The following is a 19578-nucleotide window of genomic DNA, read 5'->3' on the forward strand; positions in this document are numbered from 1 at the left end:
GGACAACTTACAAAATCCATTCTCTTCTTAAGTTATGTGGGACCCCTGGGTCAAACTCAGGTTGTCAGGATTAAAAGTAAACACCTTCACCCATTTGAACCATTTGGCCAGCCCTCTTTCCTACAAGTTCTTATTCCACAAAACTTAGACCTTGATTTGATGATTTTTTTTTTCCTCCCTAGCAATACTTGAAAGAACATTTTTTTTGTTATTTTTGTTTTTGTTTTTGTTTTGTTTTTTGTTTTGTTTTGTTTTTTGTTGTTGTTGTTTTGTTTTTTTTCTATTCCCTGGTGAGTCAGTGTCCTCTTGGGTAGGCAGAACACAGGGAATTCAACTGTACTTATCTCATGCGGTACTGCTCTGGGGGTGGGAAAGGCAGTCAGAGCTGTGAGAAAGCCAGAGGTAGTTTGGTGGTCCCTGGACCTGCGACAAGGCTGGGGCTGTGGGTTCTCAGAATTTGGCTATCCAGGCACCATTGGGAGTCAATAGAACTGCTGGCTGGGGACAGCATCTGGAGGTGGGGATGGGTTTCTGTAGTTGAATGCCTTCTCCAAGGCTCCCCATGGTGGATCTTGGTTCGTGGTGGAGAATGGATATATACCCAACCATACCCACTTCTGAGAGTGGACCTGAGATTAAATACCTTTTGCAGGGAGGAATGTCTGGGAAGTGAAGCATATTTGCTAAGCCCTCAGGGCCTCTAAATACCTCATTAGCATGGAGAACACTTTTTTGGGCCTATGTGACCACAGGTCAAGTCACGTTTCCTTATGTGAGAAGTGTGGCACGTGTTCCAGGCCAGAAATCAGGCAGGGAGCAGGGAATCGCCTAAGTCTCAGGCGTGTGCCCACCGAGTCTCCTGGTCTCAACCTGGTCTACCTTACCAAGCTTACCATCCCACATTCCACCTTTCCTCTTTATGATCATGTGTAGCCATAAATAATTAAACACTATTAAAAATTTCAATGGGTTTTAGTTAGCTTTTATTACAGTATATCTGTTACCTTTTTTGAATTATATATAGAAAAGGCAGAGGAGTTGCAGTTAAAAAAATTCATTCAAATTAATCAGCTGCATCCTATTGCACTTAGAGTGATAATTATAGCACACAAGGACATGAAAAGTGAAAATTCAATGGGCATTTACATATTCTCCTCTAACATGAGAATCCTGTTTTCCAAGTGAGGGAATTATTATCTAGTGTTTCTTTCAAATATTGCAAGATTAACTATTTAGAGTAAAATACCAGTATGCAGTCCAGGGTACACTGGGATACCCAGGGAGGACCTGTGTCATTTCTAAGATTCTGTTGACAGGGGTCTGTCAAATTGCATCCTCCAGACTTTTTTTTTTGGAGGGAGAATACTAAATGCAACCTGACCTCTGCTCACATCATTTGCCTTCTTTGAGAAACAGATTTTCATCAGCAATCTCTTCTAATGTTTGCTTAAAAGAGAATTGAGGAAAACCTGGGGAGAGAAAAACAGAGATGTCTTAATTTTTATTAGCTGAACCTCAGTTTTATGCAGATCAATTCAGATACTGAAATAGCTGCCTGTGAAATTATAAAGTGTGTGTGTTGGGGGGGGGGTGGAGCTGGTTTCTGGACAGGACAGACATCTAGGTAACTATGATACCTGTTCTTCTGCTTCACATGTGGCTCAATTAGATAAATGTGTTAACCTAATGACAAGGGGAGTTCATTAGTGTTGTAAAACTCATTGAAGGGGGAAAAGACTTCATTCCTGTGTACAGACTTGGGGACTGCTCCTGGCAAGTGATATGTCTGAGAATCAGTTGTTAATACTAAAACTATGACCAGTTTATGAAAATGAATGATAAAGTTATTGGACTATAGCACTTTCCCTTAAATTCAAAGAAAACACTGCTAATCTGGAGTTACATAAAGATGCAGAGAATAGAAAATAATGTTCTAATTTTGGCAATTTGATTTCTTTCTCTCTCTTTTTTTTTTTTTGAATAAGTATCATCACATAGTGTAGCCCTGGATGGCTTTGGATTCATAGAAATCAGCCTGGTCTCTATATTCTATGTGCTGGGATTAAAGGGGTCCACCATCATATCCAACCTTTAGATAGTAGATTTTTTAACTCACAATTTATATCAAATTAATAATCTATGCACAGTATATTTAGGGACTAACCAATCATGATTCTGATTAGTATTATATAAAAATAGTTATAAAGTAGGTCTTATATATTTTCTTTTCTCTAACAGGAATGCAGAAATGCAGTAGAGTTTGTAAGTTCTATAATGTTATAGAAATAAAATAGTAGTCTCCCTTAAAAATAAAATGAGTATGTGTGTATAAACAGGAGATTTTTAGAAAAAGTTCTATACTCAGTATTTGGCTTTTATTCTTTTATGAAGTAGATTTTTTTCTTTATAGATATCAATAGCACCATATGCAGATGTACTTTGTCTTTGTATACAAAGTTAATTTATTGTTTTTAACAGAATGTTTCCCACCTTTTTATGGTCAAGCAACATTTTGTCTAAATTTGCAAGAATTATTCTTTTTTCATCATTAATTTATTTATTCACTTTATATCTCAATTGCAGCCCCCTCCCTCCTCTCTTCCTAGTCCCACCCTACAAATTCCTCCCCCAATACTCCCTCCCCTTCTCAGAGAAGGTGAAGTGCTCCATGTGTATCAACTCTCCATGCACATCAAATACAGCAGGACTCAGCACATCCTCTGAGGACTGACAAGGAAGCCCGGCTAGGGGAAGGAGATCCAATGGCAGGCCACAGACACCTCCCACAACACACAAACCATTGTTAGGGGACTCAGTTGAAGACCAAGCTGCACATCTGTTACAAATCTGTAGAGGGGTTAGGTCCAGTTCATGCATGGTCTCTAGTTGTTTGGTTCAGTCTCTGTGAGCCCCCATGGGCTCAGGTTATTTGATGCTGTAGGTCCTTTTGTGGTGTCCTTGACTTCTCTGGCTTCCTCAACCTAAGCCTCACTCTTTCACAAGACTCTCAGAGCTTTGCCTAATTTTTATTTTTATTTTATGTGTATATGTATTTTGCCCACATGTATGTAAGGGGATCATGTATGTGCAGTGCCTGTAAAGGCCAGAAAAGGCTGTAGAATTCCTTGGAACCTGAGTTACAAATGGTTGTGAACCATCATTTTGGTGTTGGAAACAGAACTCACATCCACTGCGAAAGTTGAAAATGTTCTTATCCACTGAGCCATCTTCCCAGCCCCACATTATTCTAGAGTATAAAAGTAATAGTTAAATATTACATTATGGTTACTATTGTTGTGATAAAACACAAAGAAACTACAGAGAAAAGGGTCTATTTGGCTTACACTTTTAAATAACTGTTCATCATTGAAGGAAGTCAGGATAAGAACTCAAATAGGCGGGAGCCCAAAGGCAGGAACTAAAAGCAAAGATCATGGAGTGGTGCCGCTTATTTACCCCATCCCCACTTGATCCTCCCTCTGGGTAGCCTGGCCTATTATGTATTATGCACTGAGCTGGGCTGAAGGGAGGGAAGCCTACCTTGGTGCTGGTGTGTGTAAGGCAGGATTTCGGTCAGCAATGAGTGCTGGAGCAGAGAACACACTCCAGAACAGCTTCAGAGAAGTTGCACTTATATGGGGGTGGGGGATATTCATGCTCCTGGGGAGGTATCCAGGGTTTCTGGAACAAGGCTTATGAGGTTGTGTAGCACTGGCCAGGGAAGATGCTTCATCTCCATACTCAGGGGCTGTAGGGTGGGGTAGAGAGGGTTATTTTATAAGCTCAAACAAGGGGCAAAGCCTGATACCTGTCAGGGAAATAAATTTCCACTGGGATTGATGGTGGGGGAGCTGGCTTTATGGGACCAGGGTGTGAGAGGAAAAGTAGCCAACTGCTGCTGTCATCATGATTGAGGTATCCTGAGTTAAAGCTTCCTCTACTCTTCTTCTAGAGTGACCTGGGCCATTATTGTCCCACATTTACTAGCTTGCTCTCCATGGCTTTTTCAGCCTGTTTTGTTATAGAACACAGGACTACCAGCCTAGGAATGGCTACACCCAAAATGGGCTGGGCCTGCCCCCGTCAATTACTAATTTAAAAAAAAAATGCCCCCCAGACTTGACTACAGCCCAGCATTATTGGGGCCTTTTCTCAACTGAGGTTCCCTCTTTTCAAATGAATCTAGCCCATGCCAAGTTGATATAAACCTAACCAGGTCATAGATGCTATTTCTTTATCACTGAAAATCAGTCCATGATTTATAAATAACATATTGTTTATGTTCTTTTTCATTGCAGCTAAAAGGCCAAAGTTAAAGAGATGGTTATTGGTGGGAAGTAAAGGATGTGATGCATTGTTACATACTTGGGGACCTAACCATGGCTATGATCACCAAAGCAACTGCCCCAAGCTTGTCTCTTTATGGTAGAAATTTGTAATGGTAAAATCCTTTGAAACAACTAATCTAATTGTTGACTGTACCATGAGGTAGGACAAATTGGAAAATCAATCAGATCCCTCCAGTTTCTAACCTTCATCTTGTTACACAGGAAATAAAGGTCTTGACAGTCAGCTTGATTGTCAAAACACCAGTGTGCTCAGAACTGAGCCAGAATCCAACAGCTAGGTTCTGTTAGGCTTCCTAAGCATGGGGCTGTCTTATTTTCCTAAAAGGCTATGAAAACATTTTCATAGTTTGACTCTTATGCAAAATAAGGCCACAGCATTGGAATAGTCTTCCTTGTATCCATGGTGTCCCCAACTTAATCCCACATATTAACTAAATACAAACAAATAAACAAAGTATTTTAAATATTTAAGCAATTACTATTTGTTTCCTATAATTTAAATTTTATTTTTTCATCAATGGGAATGCCAATTTTAGATGTTACAAAAACAGAACAAAACAAATACAGCTTTTCTACAGTATTATCTCAAAGTATATAATGAAGATCCAAAATATTTGTTATTTTATATCTTCTATATGTGGTTCTACTGGGGTTATGTAAATATAATTAATAGTTTGATCACACACTTTTGACTACCAAGGTTCTTCAAGCTAAATCTCTCAAGCAGTTGACTAGCATTTTAGGATTTTAATATGCAAGAACCCACTGAAGAAACAGAGAAGTAGAAATAAATTTAAACCTAGGTGGCCTTGTTTACAATGGACAAGAGTTACTCTACACAACCTCTTTTCAGCTCTAGGCTTTGGACCAACCTCCTGATTAGAATTACAATTATTTCTACAGTTATATAAATGCTTACATTTTATGGCAAAATGTAAGCTATTTTTTCCCCAGTATCTAGACCTCAAAAGCTGCGTGGATGTGATGTAAAACATAAACAGGCTGAACCTTATTCTTATTTAACTGAAAGAAACTACAGCTGTTGATAGTTTTTGCAGCGAATGAACCAAATCTACACTCAGGCTACAAACTTCTGCAGCCATACAAGTGACTCTCAGTAAGTCTATTGACACTAGGCATGTCATAACAGGAAAAGATAGTTTCTCACTCATGCCAAGAACCGGGGAGCAATGTTAAAAGCACTTCCGTGGCTGGTTATATTGGAATGCTCTACAGTTAACCTCTAGGAGAAATGAAGTATCTGACTTGTGAAAGAGCGATCTATGCTTCCAGTTCTCACATATATGTCAAAATAATGTTCCTGGTGGTGTGCCATGGGTAATTAAGCACGTTTGTCACTGAAGATCCATGAGTTCACATCACTGAACAGATGAATAGATGATGTGACCCTGGCCTGTACTGGTAGTCTGTTTAAAGCAGAGGTGAGAATAAGCAAGGGAGTGGAGTGTCATCTCAGAGTGGAGTGTCATCTCAGAGTGGAGTGTCATCTCAGAGTGGAGTGTCAGCTCAGAGTGGAGTGTCAGCTCATCTATAGACTCGCCACCCCCACCCCCCACCCCCAGTTTGGTTTTTCTAGCACTCTTCCATGTAGTTTTCCACGAAAGCCTTCAAAAGAAGAGTGAGTTGAATCTCATAGCTTTCACATCTGATGGTGAGTTTGATGCTAAATGTATCAGGGAGTCACGAGGGACCTAACATCTGGCTTTACTAGCGAGTGGTAGAAGAATTTAGATCTACAGATGCAGCTACCGCTTCCAGCTGGAAGTGCATGGAAGACGCTGCTGCCTTAGTTTCCAGTCAACAAGGTTTAAAAAAAAATCTACTTCCAGTTCTGAATAATAGTCAAATGTTGGCCAGGGACTTATGAAACTCAAGTTTATGTGCACCTACATGACTGCATGTCAGAGTTCACCTGAGGTTCGTGTACATAGAGTATAAAACAGCATTTAAGGCTGTCTCATGTGAAGATTTCAAAATTCAGAATAAAATATTATTGACTATTCTTTAACCTTTCAGGAACTTAAAAAAATTCTACAATGCTCTGCAAATATTTATGACTATCTTATTTAAGCATATGGCAGTTCTAACTCCCATCACGGTTGCTTTTTCAAAGAACTGGTTACCCAGTTTATTATTTTAAAGCAGAATCAAGAGCTCAAAGGGCAAAATAATAATAATAATAATAATAATAATAATAATAATAATAATAATGGAACATTCCATTGGAGATTGAAAAGATATGAATGCAGTCTTCAGTTTAGTTAACGAAGTGAAGCCAATGCTAATTTCATAGTTTTGATAACCATGCTAAAGTTCTATAAGATATAAACATTAGGGGAAGGTGTAGAGGAACTTTATTATTTTTATTACTCCTTGGTTAGCATAAAATTATCTCACAATAATTTCACACCAGATAGTGAGGGAAAGAGAAATAGTATAAAGAAGTACAGCAGTGAGTAGGGCACATCCCATAATGATCTTTGCTTTTGTAAAACCTTTAAACATAATGAGCCCCAGAAGCTGTAGAAAGAATATTAAATATAAAAGTACTATTTAAAAATACAGTGCCCTTCAGACCAGTTCCCAGAATCGTGACATTCACACTTACCTCAGGCCTTACACTTACCTTCTAATATAAAATGTGTTAAAGGGGACACTGAAAGAAGGAAAATTCATTCCTTCAAATATTAAGTGTTCAACTTTTAGTAACAGTTTTGTCTCAAAGATTTCTGTGCTATTAATCTCCAAAAGTAAACCAATGGCAGGGTCCTTCCCGGATATCTAGTGGGTCAAGATGTCCTATTGCAAAATCAAGCACATTTCATAGTGTCCCTAACACTAAGGCAGCATAGAGCTGGAGAGTCAAAACTTAGTCTTTGTGGTCTTCTCTACTGCCTACCATGGGATAAGAGAACACATGGCTACTCTTAGAATGAAACTTTCAAGGAGTCAGTGAGCTGATTGTAAAGGATCATGTACTCATTGTGACGTGTTCACTGTATAAGAGCACCTTTGACTCATTTTCTATGCCAGAATGCAAATGAAAAAATAAAATAAGAAATTAAAAATTCATGTGGCCTGTTACTACCTCTAGGATATGTAAAACCGTACTCTCACTGTTCTCCAGAAAGAAATATAAATGATCTGGAACACAATTACTACCTCAGTGACCAGGATCTCCAGTGGAGTAGGGCAGTGTACTTTCTGATTCTGCAGTTTCTAACTTCTAGTGATGGCGTCAAACAGAGAATCCCAGTTATTTAAAGGGTTGCATTACTTAGATGTATCTTAATTACAATTTTACACATGAGTTTTTTGTGACTTCTTGCTCATCATAATAACTCTTAACAAGAAAAATCCAAAATTATCAATTATCAGTTTGCCTTTTCAAATACTTAAGTAGGTAAAATTTAAAAATAGGGTGTGGTTGTGTACACCTTTAATTCCATCCAGCACGTTGGAGGTAGAAGCTGAAGGATCTCTGTGATTTCAAGGCTAGCTTGACATACAAAGCGAATTCTAGAAGAGGTAAGCCTGTTATATAGATAAATCCTGTCTCAAACAAAACAAAACAAAACAAAACAAAACATAGTTATGCTTAAAACAATTATACTGCTAAAGGAATGTCATGCGGAAGTCATATGGAAACAGGCAATCTGCAAAAGGTCCACATTGTCCTGGACTACATCAAAACAGTGTTCTCAGGATTGGGGGGTTTAGTCTATACAGTGGCGGCTGCTGTTGGAAAGTTCATGAATTTGATGTGATTTCATTGCTGTTTACTCTAATCTACACATTTGTCTTATGGGATCTCTGTGTGTCTCTGGGAAAGATGAACCATCAACTTCTGTTGGCATCTTGAGTAGTTGTGAAGATTTGATGAATGTTAATAATAATACACAGAGCCACTATTCTATTTTAATTTTAAAGAAGGCTGTATTACAGTAAAAACTATCAGTGGATAATCTCCTTGGGATTTTTATTGCTTATATAAGTGAGATAAGAGTACTGTAGGGGAAAGCACTAAAACTTGTAGGTTCAGAAATAATTATCAGAAGTCCAGAGTATTTCCTCCTTTGAACTGTAAGTCTGAATGCAACTTCTCAAACAAAGATAATCTACATGTTGTTAAGTAACATCAGCAAAACAAGCATCTTAACTCCATTAATAATAATTTTATAATCTAAGATGTATGTCATTTGTACTGCCTGAATCTACATTATCAAGCCTCCCTCCCTTAACTGCTTCTCACCAAGTCTGTCTCCTCTCATAAACATGCAAGCAAAGAAAGATTTACTCCTTTTCTGTTTCTCATTCTTGTCTGTTTTTCATGGAGGAACTTAGAGTAGATTCAGGTTGATTAGCCATTGGATCCTCATTTTCCGTTTCTTCTTTAGTGATACGAATTCACAGGAAGGACATTTTCATGGAATCATTAGAAAGGATAAAAAGGAGAAGACTGAAACATGGTAACACCCTCTTTAACATGAAGATGATATTCAATCAGTATGGTTCCCATCACAGTCAAGGCCTTTGAATGAAAGGAAGGGAATTTTCCCCCTAGAGTTGTCATAATAAACAAAACAACATTGGTGCTTAGAAATTCCATGTGCTCCCTCTAGTTCTGCAGTCCAGAAGTCTGAAATTCCCATGTGCAAAGGTTTGTGCCCCTCCCCAAGTTCCTTTCCTTGTCCCTTGCAGGTTTGGTAGCCTTCTGTACTAAGAGCCTGAGCAGACAGAGGTCATTGTGCCTCCTCTACCTTTCCCTAACACTCTCCTCTTTCCTCAAGCCCTCTTGTCCATGCAGCTCTTGTCATATTGGCACTTGGCATCAGAATTAGTGTCACCCCACATAATTCAGGGGGAATCAGCTTTGGTTGCTTCTATAAATACCCTCTTTCTGAGTCACATCAATTTCATAGGTTCTTGGGTTTAAAAGTATTGTCTAATCTTTTGGTGGGTCACTATTCAGCTTAGTATAATAGTTTATTAATATAATAGTTTGTGTCATTTATTTTATGATAATTGAACCAGCAGGAAATTTATTTTTGATAATTATTAGTGTTTTACCAATTATAGTTCCATTGATTGGCCATTTGCTTTATGACAACTTCACAGGTAGTAAATTTCAGTGGTGGTCTATGAAATACAAAAGTATCAATTTGAAAATAGTAAAAGAGAAATACTAAAGTGAGCATGCTCTACTTCATAGAGTAACTTGGCTTTCTCATAGCCCTCTGTACATTTGTGAGGTCTGGAGAAAGAAGGGCAGATCAGGGAGTTGGGATTAATCCCATTTGATAACAGAGTTTTTGATTTCTTGCTGTATCATCAAGTACAAATTTTACCTCTGTTGTAAATTTCCATTCCTGTGATGTCCCATTTCCTTTATTTAATAGTAGAATGGCTTATCCATTCTGTCATAGCACACAAGACTCGGAAGATATAGATGCACCAGATGCATTTTTTATATATATAAATATCTTTTGGAACAGAAAAAGTAGAGAAAGTGTTAACTTTTTTTGTTGGATGCCATATGATTCTTCTTCAAAGAATTATCATTTCGGAGACCGGGAATTTTCTAATTGCTTTGCAGGCGTTTACACAGAGACACCTTATGCCATCCAAAGTAAAATTCATCTGTCAGCCTTCAGACAAAGTCCCAGAATTTGAGTAAGATAAAATCATGCAAAAAATAGTTTTAAATTCCACCTTTGATAAATATTTCTTCATTTCTTCTATAAATTAGCCTATGGAAACTGCACAAGCCCTTCAAGATAGCAGAATACCACAGCTATCCAGATATGGCATTAGATTTTTAATAAACATTTTTTTTAGTTTGAAAATTCAAGTGTTGGCTGTGTTAAACAATTAACCCATAATAGCTAAGAAATCCTTTTCTAATCTAATTCTATGGGATGTTTTTAGAGACAGCATGATTTTGATAAGTAATATAGCTTTCATGTAATATTAAATTTTCCCCCTTAAAGCCCTTTTATTCAGAGCTGTGATTTTTCTCTCTTCCCCACTCATTCAAAAAATTTGTAATTGACAAATAAAAACATGTGCATTTAAAATATTACTGCACACACACACACACACACACACACACACACACACACACACACGCTGGATGCTGATTACCACAAGTGGATAATCACTGTCCATTGCCTTTGCAATTATTATAACTAGGGGAGGTTTAGGCACTTAAAATACAGCTTTTTAATACTTTCTGCTTTTAACAAAAGTATATGATCTACTACTGGGTTACACTCCCACCTTCTTATTAAATAAATGAACATAATCACCATCTTGTACATTAGGTCTTTATAATGACTCAAATTTTAACTGACATACATATATTCATATATACTATATACATATGTATATATGTATATCTCATATATATATGAGGTATATATATAATATATATTATATATATTACATATATATATATATGTAACTTGTGTTTACCTGATGTAAATGTTGTCTCAGAGGCTTACTGCTGAGTAACTCACCCTTTGTTGTTCTTTCTGAACTCTGGTTGGCTGGTTCAACTCGGCTGTGTTTTGGCTCAAACTCCTTTCCAAACTGACTAATTCAATCTGTCTTTTCTCATCTTCTTACTGAATTGTTCTGCTTGGCCTCAGACTAACTCTGGCAATCTGTTATGTCTTCCAATTCCTTTTTATTCTCTGGCTTCAGCTACCTTTGCCGTCCTGCACTGCATGAACTCACAAATGAACTTAGCTCCCCTGCACTATACTCGCTGCTGCACTGACTCCCAAGTCACTGACTCTCCCTGCCTTAACTTGCCTCTCTTTACTGTTTATTCTCATGAGAGTAGGAGGTATCCTATCTCTGACTCAATCTGTCAAAAATTTCTCTGATTTGTCCCTTTGTCTCCTACCCAATTAGAGGTCACTTTCAAACATGGCTGCATCCTTTTCCCAGCTAACTTTACCTTTTTTTGTGCGGGATTAAAAGTGTGCACTAGCGTATATCTGTATTTCAGCAGGATCACACAGACCTAGGCCAAATTCCTCTGCGTATATTTATGATTTTTGTCATTTCTTTCAGATCCTCATCACTGGTGCAATGGCTATTTTGTTTCTTTCTTTGTTATTTTGTCATTTTTGGAATAAGTGTCATGTATCCCCAGCTAGCCTGGAACTGACTGTGTAACAGAGGATGCCTTTCTGACCACCCTGCCTTCACCTTCCCAAGTTTTGAGATTCCACACATGCTTCAGCACTTCTAATTTACATAATGCTGGAGAACTTTGGTAATGTTTTGTTTTTTTTTGGTTTTTTTTTTTTTTTTTTTGAGACAGGTTTTCTCTGTTTAGCCCTGCCTGTTTTGTAACTTGCTCTGTAGTCCAGGCTGGCCTCAAATTCACAGAGATCTGCCTGCCTCTGCCTCCCAAGTGCTGGCATTAAAGATGTGCTGCTATTACCACCAGGCAAACTTCTATAATTTTTCCTTTTGAAAATTTTTTACTCATTGAAAAAACATATGTAATTAGTTAAAATACATGGCTCAGATTTTCTTTGGCTTATTTTCAGCCTGAGAACCATCTCAAGCTCTGTATACTCACAAAGGAAAGTAACTCATCGTTCATAACCTCTTTTAAGTATCTTGAATGTATTATAAATTTGAAATCATTTACTTAATGTTGGACACATGTTGAAATGCTTTTTGTTATCACAAATAATGCTGCAGGGATCATTCTCATTGACACACTGAAGCATCTTTGCAATGGTTTCTGTTAGATACCGCCCTCCATTTGCTAGGCTTTAAGATTCGTGTGGGTATAGACAAATTGCCTGTTGAGAAATAGTAGGAGGGAGATAGATGACTCAGCCTTCTTTCAGCTTCAGCACACTGAGGAGTTTTTTTGTCTCTGGTTTGTTTGTTGATTTTCTGTGGCATTTCACAGTGTTCCAGAAGGAACGTGTCAGAGAAGGCTAGATGGCTGCCTTTGGAAGGTGGGTGATGACCCATATTTTTAGCACCCTGTGTATTATAGTCATCTTGTAGGAACTCCTTTTATGTTCCAAGAAAAGAAATTTCCTAGCACATTTGCTGTGATTTCCATGGAGGAAATGACTTTGATGTGTATTTACTGTCCTATCAAATGCCTGATGAGCACACACACATTTTCCAGGAACTGCTGAATAGAAAGTGAGGGACTACACAGTCCATACCTGGATGTTTCTCTCTGACTTGACAAGTACTAGAAAAGCTAGGGGAAAATGTTCATTTGTATTAGCAGAAAAGAAGAACGGGGATATTGCTATTAGGATACAGGAAGAAAGCCCTCCCCAGCTGTTTGATGGCATCAGTTTAGTACCTGACCACTAGAGCCTTTCTGAAATCTGCTCTTTCACTTTGGCCAACTTTATCAGAACCCTGAGTATTAATACATATGAATTCGAATTCCTGTATTTGCACAATATCTGCTGTACTGTTTAAACAGGGATGTGTCATTTATTCTTTGTTCTGTTTCTATGTCCTTGAAGTCTGATTAATTTTCACATAATTGAAATTAAAGCCTGACTGCTAAAATAAAGTTTACTGAGTGCTTAAAAGCCCTGGGAGAGAAAGGCAATTTTAACATAAATTAATGCTTTTTGATTTACATTTTGTAATGTATTTTTAATTCCATGTTTACAGCTGAATATGAATTTGTGCATTTTCATAACTTCTTTCAGATTTAAATTCTATACCATGCCAGAAAGCTTAGGGTGAATGGTTGAAGGAAAGGGTGCTGTTTCTGATTGAGTGGTTTACTTGCGTGAGCTTGTCTCCAGTGACAAATTTTAATTTCTAATTCTTAATAAACATCTGTGACTATGGATCATCTTAAATAGAATTAAAGTAATTAAAATTACCTTTAAATTTATATATAAAATTATTAATGGTTTGCTTGGACAGTGTCTTAAAAGTTTTTCATCTGACTGCTACTTTGTGAATATTAAAAAGCTAATCAATAGTTCCATAGGAAAAAAATTCAACATCAAAATGTATGTTTTCATATCTATGTACAGATAGAATATATATGTATGTGGGATATATTCATAAACACATGCAAACACTTGAAATATATTTAAAAATAAATTAAGATGATTAACTCATGAATATTTTTGTTTTATTACATATTTCATATCTTCCATGAAGCACCTTTTATGTTAAATCTCATTAACATGAATATAAATTATTAATACAAAGTTTTCTCCAGAAACATATCTTTTCTCAATGAGTAGGCCTAATATTATATGTCCCAAAGACCAAAGTTTCAGAAGAACTGTGCATTGGCAACTAAAGATACTGAGTAAGAAGAAAATTATGAGTTTCTTCTAATGGACTCTGTCAGTGATTTCCATCTGCTTGACAAAAATCCCTTTTAAATTCAAACTCAAACTTTCAAAGATATGTCTTCTTTCTCCCAAATATGACCCACTTTGCCTTGGCACTAAGAAAACTTTAAACTGTGGTCAGCTTTGATGCTTCTCTTTTAAATCCGTGATTAACCGGTGGCAAAATTCTTTCTCTCTCTTTCTCTCTCTCTCTCTCTCTCTCTCTCTCTCTCTCTCTCTCTCTCTCTGCCTCTCTCTCTGCTCTCTCTTGCTCATGTACATGTGTGTATGTGTGTGTCTAGCTATCATCAGACTTCAGAGAATACATTAATGGCCATTCCTTTGTATCCTTCTCATTTGCTACTGTGTTTATGGGGCATTGTAGAAATCAAATGAGTTTTTGTTGACTGCATGGAAAATCATTTTGAGTCACTTAAGTGATGTTGTTGAAATCCAGTTCTCATTAAGTTACTCTGCTGTATCGCAATTCCCACTTAATCTCAGGAATCAAGAGTGAAGAGGCAAACCCGCCAGCCACCCTGGTGTTTCAGGTTCCTGAATGAATAGCTTGTCTCCTAACTGTTCATCAGGAAGGCTCAGGAGTTGATGTTTTCTCCTAGCAAACTGCACTTACATAATCTGCTGTCTCCTGAGCAATTGAAGCAGGGGGATTTGAGTGCATTGCTCTTTAGCTTCAGTGCATTTGACGTTTTCTCAGGCTCCTTTTAGCAAATAGCATGCAGCTTCGTTTCTCTGTACCTGGCACACACCTGGTCTCACGAGGAATTTCCTTTAGGGCTCTTAGTCACAGGGTGTCTGTGCGTAGTGAGTGTGGTTCTCTTGTAGTCAATGAAAGCATTATTAGTTCATCTATCTTGACTAAACTGTCTTCAAGCACCATCAGCTTACTAAATACAGCGGTGGGACCGTGTCAGCCCTTGGGTCTCCTGTTCCCTCTTCTGCTTGTTGCTTTCAATTCTCAGTCCTTGCTGCCACTCTGCCATTTCATGTTCTTACATGCCCTAGGTTTCCTTTAGACACTGGACTTGGCCTGTGCCTCCAATATTGCTGAAATACTCCTCCATTCTATTTTTATCACACTCCATGACTACATCACACTCCCCTTATTTGCATAATTTGTGAGCTAGATTTGTTGTTACACACCTATAATCTCTACACTCATGAGGTACTGGTGAGAAAAATTTAAAAGTGGCAGGCTAGCCTGGGTTACATGGTAGGACTTCATCTCAAAAAAAGAAGGAAGAAGAACAGGGCAGAAAGAGGGAAAAAGGACAAAACAGAAAAAAGATGAAGACATAAACAAGGAGGAAATAAACAAAATTATTATTTGTGTGAGACCAGAAAGATAGCTTAATGGGTAGTGCACTTACTGCACAGGCATGGGGAACCTGAGTTTGGATTTCCAGAACTACCCTCCAGCCCCCACCAAAAGCCCAGTTTGCAATACACATCTGTACCACCAGCACCTCAAACCCAGACAGGTGTGAATTCTGGGTGCTCACTGGCCAGCTGGTGTAGCATAAATGACAAGTCTCACATTCAATGAGAAACTATCTCCAAAATATGGTTGTTAGTTGGTAATTGAAACATTTGATGATAATCTCTGGTGACTACAAGGTACACACTCACACACACACACATACACACACACACACACACACACACACACACGCACACACATGCTCCCTCTCACACACACAATTATAGTTTCTGGCTGCAGGGACTTCGTTTTCACAGTCCTTCGCCCAGTTCTGATATCTTTTATTTTGATTTATTGGTCATTCCTTACCTCCTTGACTAAGTTGGAAGTTTCTGCAGAGGATTGACCTCCTGTTTTCTCTCAGGTTGTGTCCTAGGTATCAGGCCCCTAAAGGGAACTCAATGACTGCTTATTCTCTTAAGTGAACTCAAGCACATACCTTTGGATTCACTTACTTCAGTCTCTTCCCTATTCTGTCACGTTGTTGCCTTTGTCCTAAAAGGAGCTAAAGCTATATTAAGGCTCTGGAGACTAAGAAGTCATATGGATGAAGTTATCTGTCTGGTGAAAACTTGATTTCTATCTTTTACTAAAGGAATATGTCTCTTCTCTAACCGCTTACTACCTTTATCGCATTGTGTGCTTTCTGAAAACTTGAAGAACATTTTTAGTATCATCGTATACCCACTTCCAGAAAAGATTATACACAGAAAAAATCGGAAACAGCCTCAAAGTCTTCCACGTTTCAATAGCAGGAACATAATGATTTTACTAGTTGACTTTGTTGTAGAGTTTTCTCAGTAGAATGAACACTAAATCAGTTATCAGGCAAGTTCATAGTACAGCAAAGATGTTCAAAGAATTATTCCATGTGGTTTCTCATGCCCGGATCTTCAAAGAACAGTTGCATGGTCTAGCGGTACCAAACTATAAATAAGTTTGAAGGAGAAAGGGAAGTCTGATGGCTTGACAAGAAAGGGGTCAGTTTATTCTGGACACTGAAGTTGCTGGTTCCAGGGATAATAAAGATAAGCTTTTTCTTTTCTTTTTTCCTTTTGTAGTTAATTTTGTGAATTTCTTAGAAATGTGAGCTTTAATTTCTCACTGCTTCCCGAATTCACCCATAGCCTCAAAACTACGTGGATTCTGAGTGGCAGCCATACAGATGAGATGATCCACAAGAAAATGTCCTCTGCTCCCCTCCCCTTCCTCCTTAGCCCCAGTAGGTGAAGCAGCATGTGTTTTGTCAGCTCTGTGCTGACCTGCCCTTACCCTGCCCTTCCTGAGATGAACCAGATCAACACTAATAAGTTGGTTAGGTATCCCAGGCCTTGGTCCCTGCCTCCTTCCTTGTCCAATGTCGTGTAAGAGGACACTTCCCACTGCCTTCGAGCTTCCCCACTGAGCTAGTCTGTCCTGCTTTCCCTGCCTTAAGGTGAGTTCACTCTGGTACTTGGGGTACTGAAAAGCAAAGGTAACTAATATAGGTGACATGTCAGGAGGCCTCACGACATCTTCTACAGCCTCGTCTCCCTACCCTCCTCTCAGGCACACCTACCCCAACATCCCCTCTTCCGGAGAGCCACTACTACTCCATTTTCCTTCAGAAAACATAGGCCTCCTAGTGGTATCAACTGAATACACCATAACAAGTTGCAGTAAAACTAGACATAAACCCTCATATAACAGTAGGACGAGGCGACCCAGTAGGAAGAGAAGGGTTCCACAAGTAGGCAAAAGCGTCAGGACAGCCCCCACTCACTTTATCAGAGATCCAACAAAACCCCAAGCTAAACAGCCATATATTGTTTCTGGCCCATGAGATGGGTTTCAATTTGGGGCAGCATTGGTTGGCCATTCCCTCTGTCTCTGCTCTATCTTTGTCCCTGCACATTTTATAGGCAGCACACATTTTGGGTTGAAGGTTTGTTTTTTTTTTCCCCCTAACAGCTAAGAATACTCCACATTTTCTTTATCACTTCTTCAGTTGGGGGACGTCTAGTTTGTTTCCAGTTTCTGGATCCTACCTAACCCAAGCATGCATGCGTAGGTCCTAGCATAGACCCAGGCAGGCTCCATGGTTGCTGCTGCAGATTCTTCTTTCTTTCTTTCTTTCTTTCTTTCTTTCTTTCTTTCTTTCTTTCTTTCTTTCTTTCTTTCTTTCTTTTGGTTTTTTTTTTTGTTTGTTTGTTTTGTTTTTTGTTTTTCGAGACAGGGTTTCTCTGTGTAGCCCCGGCTGTCCTGGAACTCACTCTGTAGACCAGGCTGGCCTCGAACTCAGAAACCCGCCTGCCCCTGCCTCCCGAGTGCTGGGACTAAAGGCGTGCGCCACCATGCCCGGCGCTGCTGCAGATTCTTTAAGCCTTCCTTAGTTGATTTTGTGGGCTTTGTTTTCCTGGTGTCTCAGACCCTCTAACTTTTATAATCCTTCCTCCACATCTTTTGCACAGGTCTCTGAGATCCAGCTAATGGTTGAGTGTGGGTCTCTGCATCTGCTCCCACCAGTTGCTGGATGAAGCCTCTCTTATAACAACTGGGCTAGGCATCAATCCATGAGTATAGTGGAGCATCATTAAAAATCTTTTTTTTTTTTTTTCTTGCCAGTTTTGTTTGATTCTCCCCTAGGTCTCTGAGCCATCCAGCTTCCAGATCCTGGCTATGTAGACAGTGTTAAACATGGGCTCCCTCTTGTGGCATGGTCTTCTAGTTAAACCAATGATTAGTTGGTCATTCCATCATGCTCTGACCACCATTGCCCTAGCACATCTTGAAGGCAGGACAGGCTGTGGGTCACAGGTTTTGTGGCTGGGTTGCTATCCCAGTGTTGCACCACTGGAAGTCTTGCCTGGTTACAGAAGATGGCTGGTTCAGGCTTCATATCTTCTATTACTAGGAGTAATCACTAGGGCTACCCTCAGAGGTTCCAGAAGGTTTCCACTGCACTGGATTTTGACATTACCCTCTAAATGCCCACCAGTCATCTTTCTTTGTACTCTGTCCCTTGGTCCCTCTGTCCCCCACCAGATCCTTCCTGTTCCTATCCCCACTTGCTCTCAGTGCACCCACAAGATCTGTTTATTTTTCCTTCCCATGGTTGCAACCTTAGACATTCTCCTCTTATATTTCCTGGACCTGTGGATCATAGTATGATTATTGTTTATTTAACAGCTAATATCCACATGCAAGTACATATCATGTTTGTTTTTCTGGGTCTGGGTTGCTTTGCTTAACTGGATGTCTGTGTGTAGAATAATGCAAATAAATCCATATTTATCACTCTGCACAAAACTCAAGTCCAAGTGGATCAAAGACCTCAACATAAAACCAGACACAAAGAACCTCATTGAATAGGAAGTAAGGAATAGCCTTGAACACATTGGCATAGGAGACAACTTTCTGAACAGAAAGCAGTGTCAATAGAACAGGCACTAAGATCAATAATTAATAAATGCGACCACATAAACCTGAAAAGCTTTATAAATCAAATGACACTATTAGTAGGACAAAATGGCATCCTAAAGAATGGAAAAATATTTTCAACAACTCCACATCTACCAGAGGGCTAATATTCAAAATTTATAAAGAACTAAAGAAGCTAGAAACCAACAAGCCAAACACTCCAATTTAAAAATGGGGTAGGTCAGCGGTTAAGAGCATGGACTGCTCTTCCAGAGGTCCTGAATGCAATTCCCAGCAACCACATGGTGGTTCACAACCATCTGTAATGGGATCTGATGCCCTTTTCTGGTGGGTCTGAAGACAGCTATAATTGAACTCATACATAACATAAATAAATCTTTTTTAAAAAACGGGATAGAACACTACACAGAGACTTCTCAGAGGAATCTCAAATGGCTGAGAAACATTTAAAGAAATGTTCAATATTCTTTGCCATCAGGAAAATGCAAATCAAAACTTCTTTGAGATTCCAAGGTCAATGATATAAGTGACAGGTCATATTTTTGAGGATGTGTAGCAAGTAGGACAGCCCTCCATTGCTCATTGGAGTACAATCTTGTACAGCCACTATAGAATTCAATATAGCCATTTCTTAGAAAATGGGAAAGAGTTTCCCTCAGGACCTAACTATACTACTGTTAGCCATATACCTAAAAGATGCTTCATCCTAACAGAAGGACACTTGCTCAACCATGTTCATTGCTGCTAAGAGTCCGCTTCCTCATAATAGATATGCATGCAACTGTATTTATAGTATCCAGAAACTGGAAACAAACTAGATTTCCCCCAATTGAAGAATAGATAAAGAAAATGTGGATTTTTCCCAGCTGTTAGGAAAAAAAACCTTCAACTCAAAATGTGTGCTGCCTATAAAATGTGCAGGGACAAA

The 19578-nt window shown here is 38.7% G+C and overlaps 1 protein-coding gene across 4 annotated transcripts in view; it reads left to right on the forward strand.

The window, feature by feature from the left end:
• The window catches only part of Immp2l (inner mitochondrial membrane peptidase subunit 2), an 887790-nt gene that overhangs the window by 614802 nt on the left and 253410 nt on the right, over positions 1–19578 (forward strand). The window lies entirely within an intron of this gene.

This window comes from Mus pahari, chromosome 7 (assembly GCF_900095145.1).
Source record: "Mus pahari chromosome 7, PAHARI_EIJ_v1.1, whole genome shotgun sequence".
NCBI lineage: Eukaryota > Metazoa > Chordata > Mammalia > Rodentia > Muridae > Mus > Mus pahari.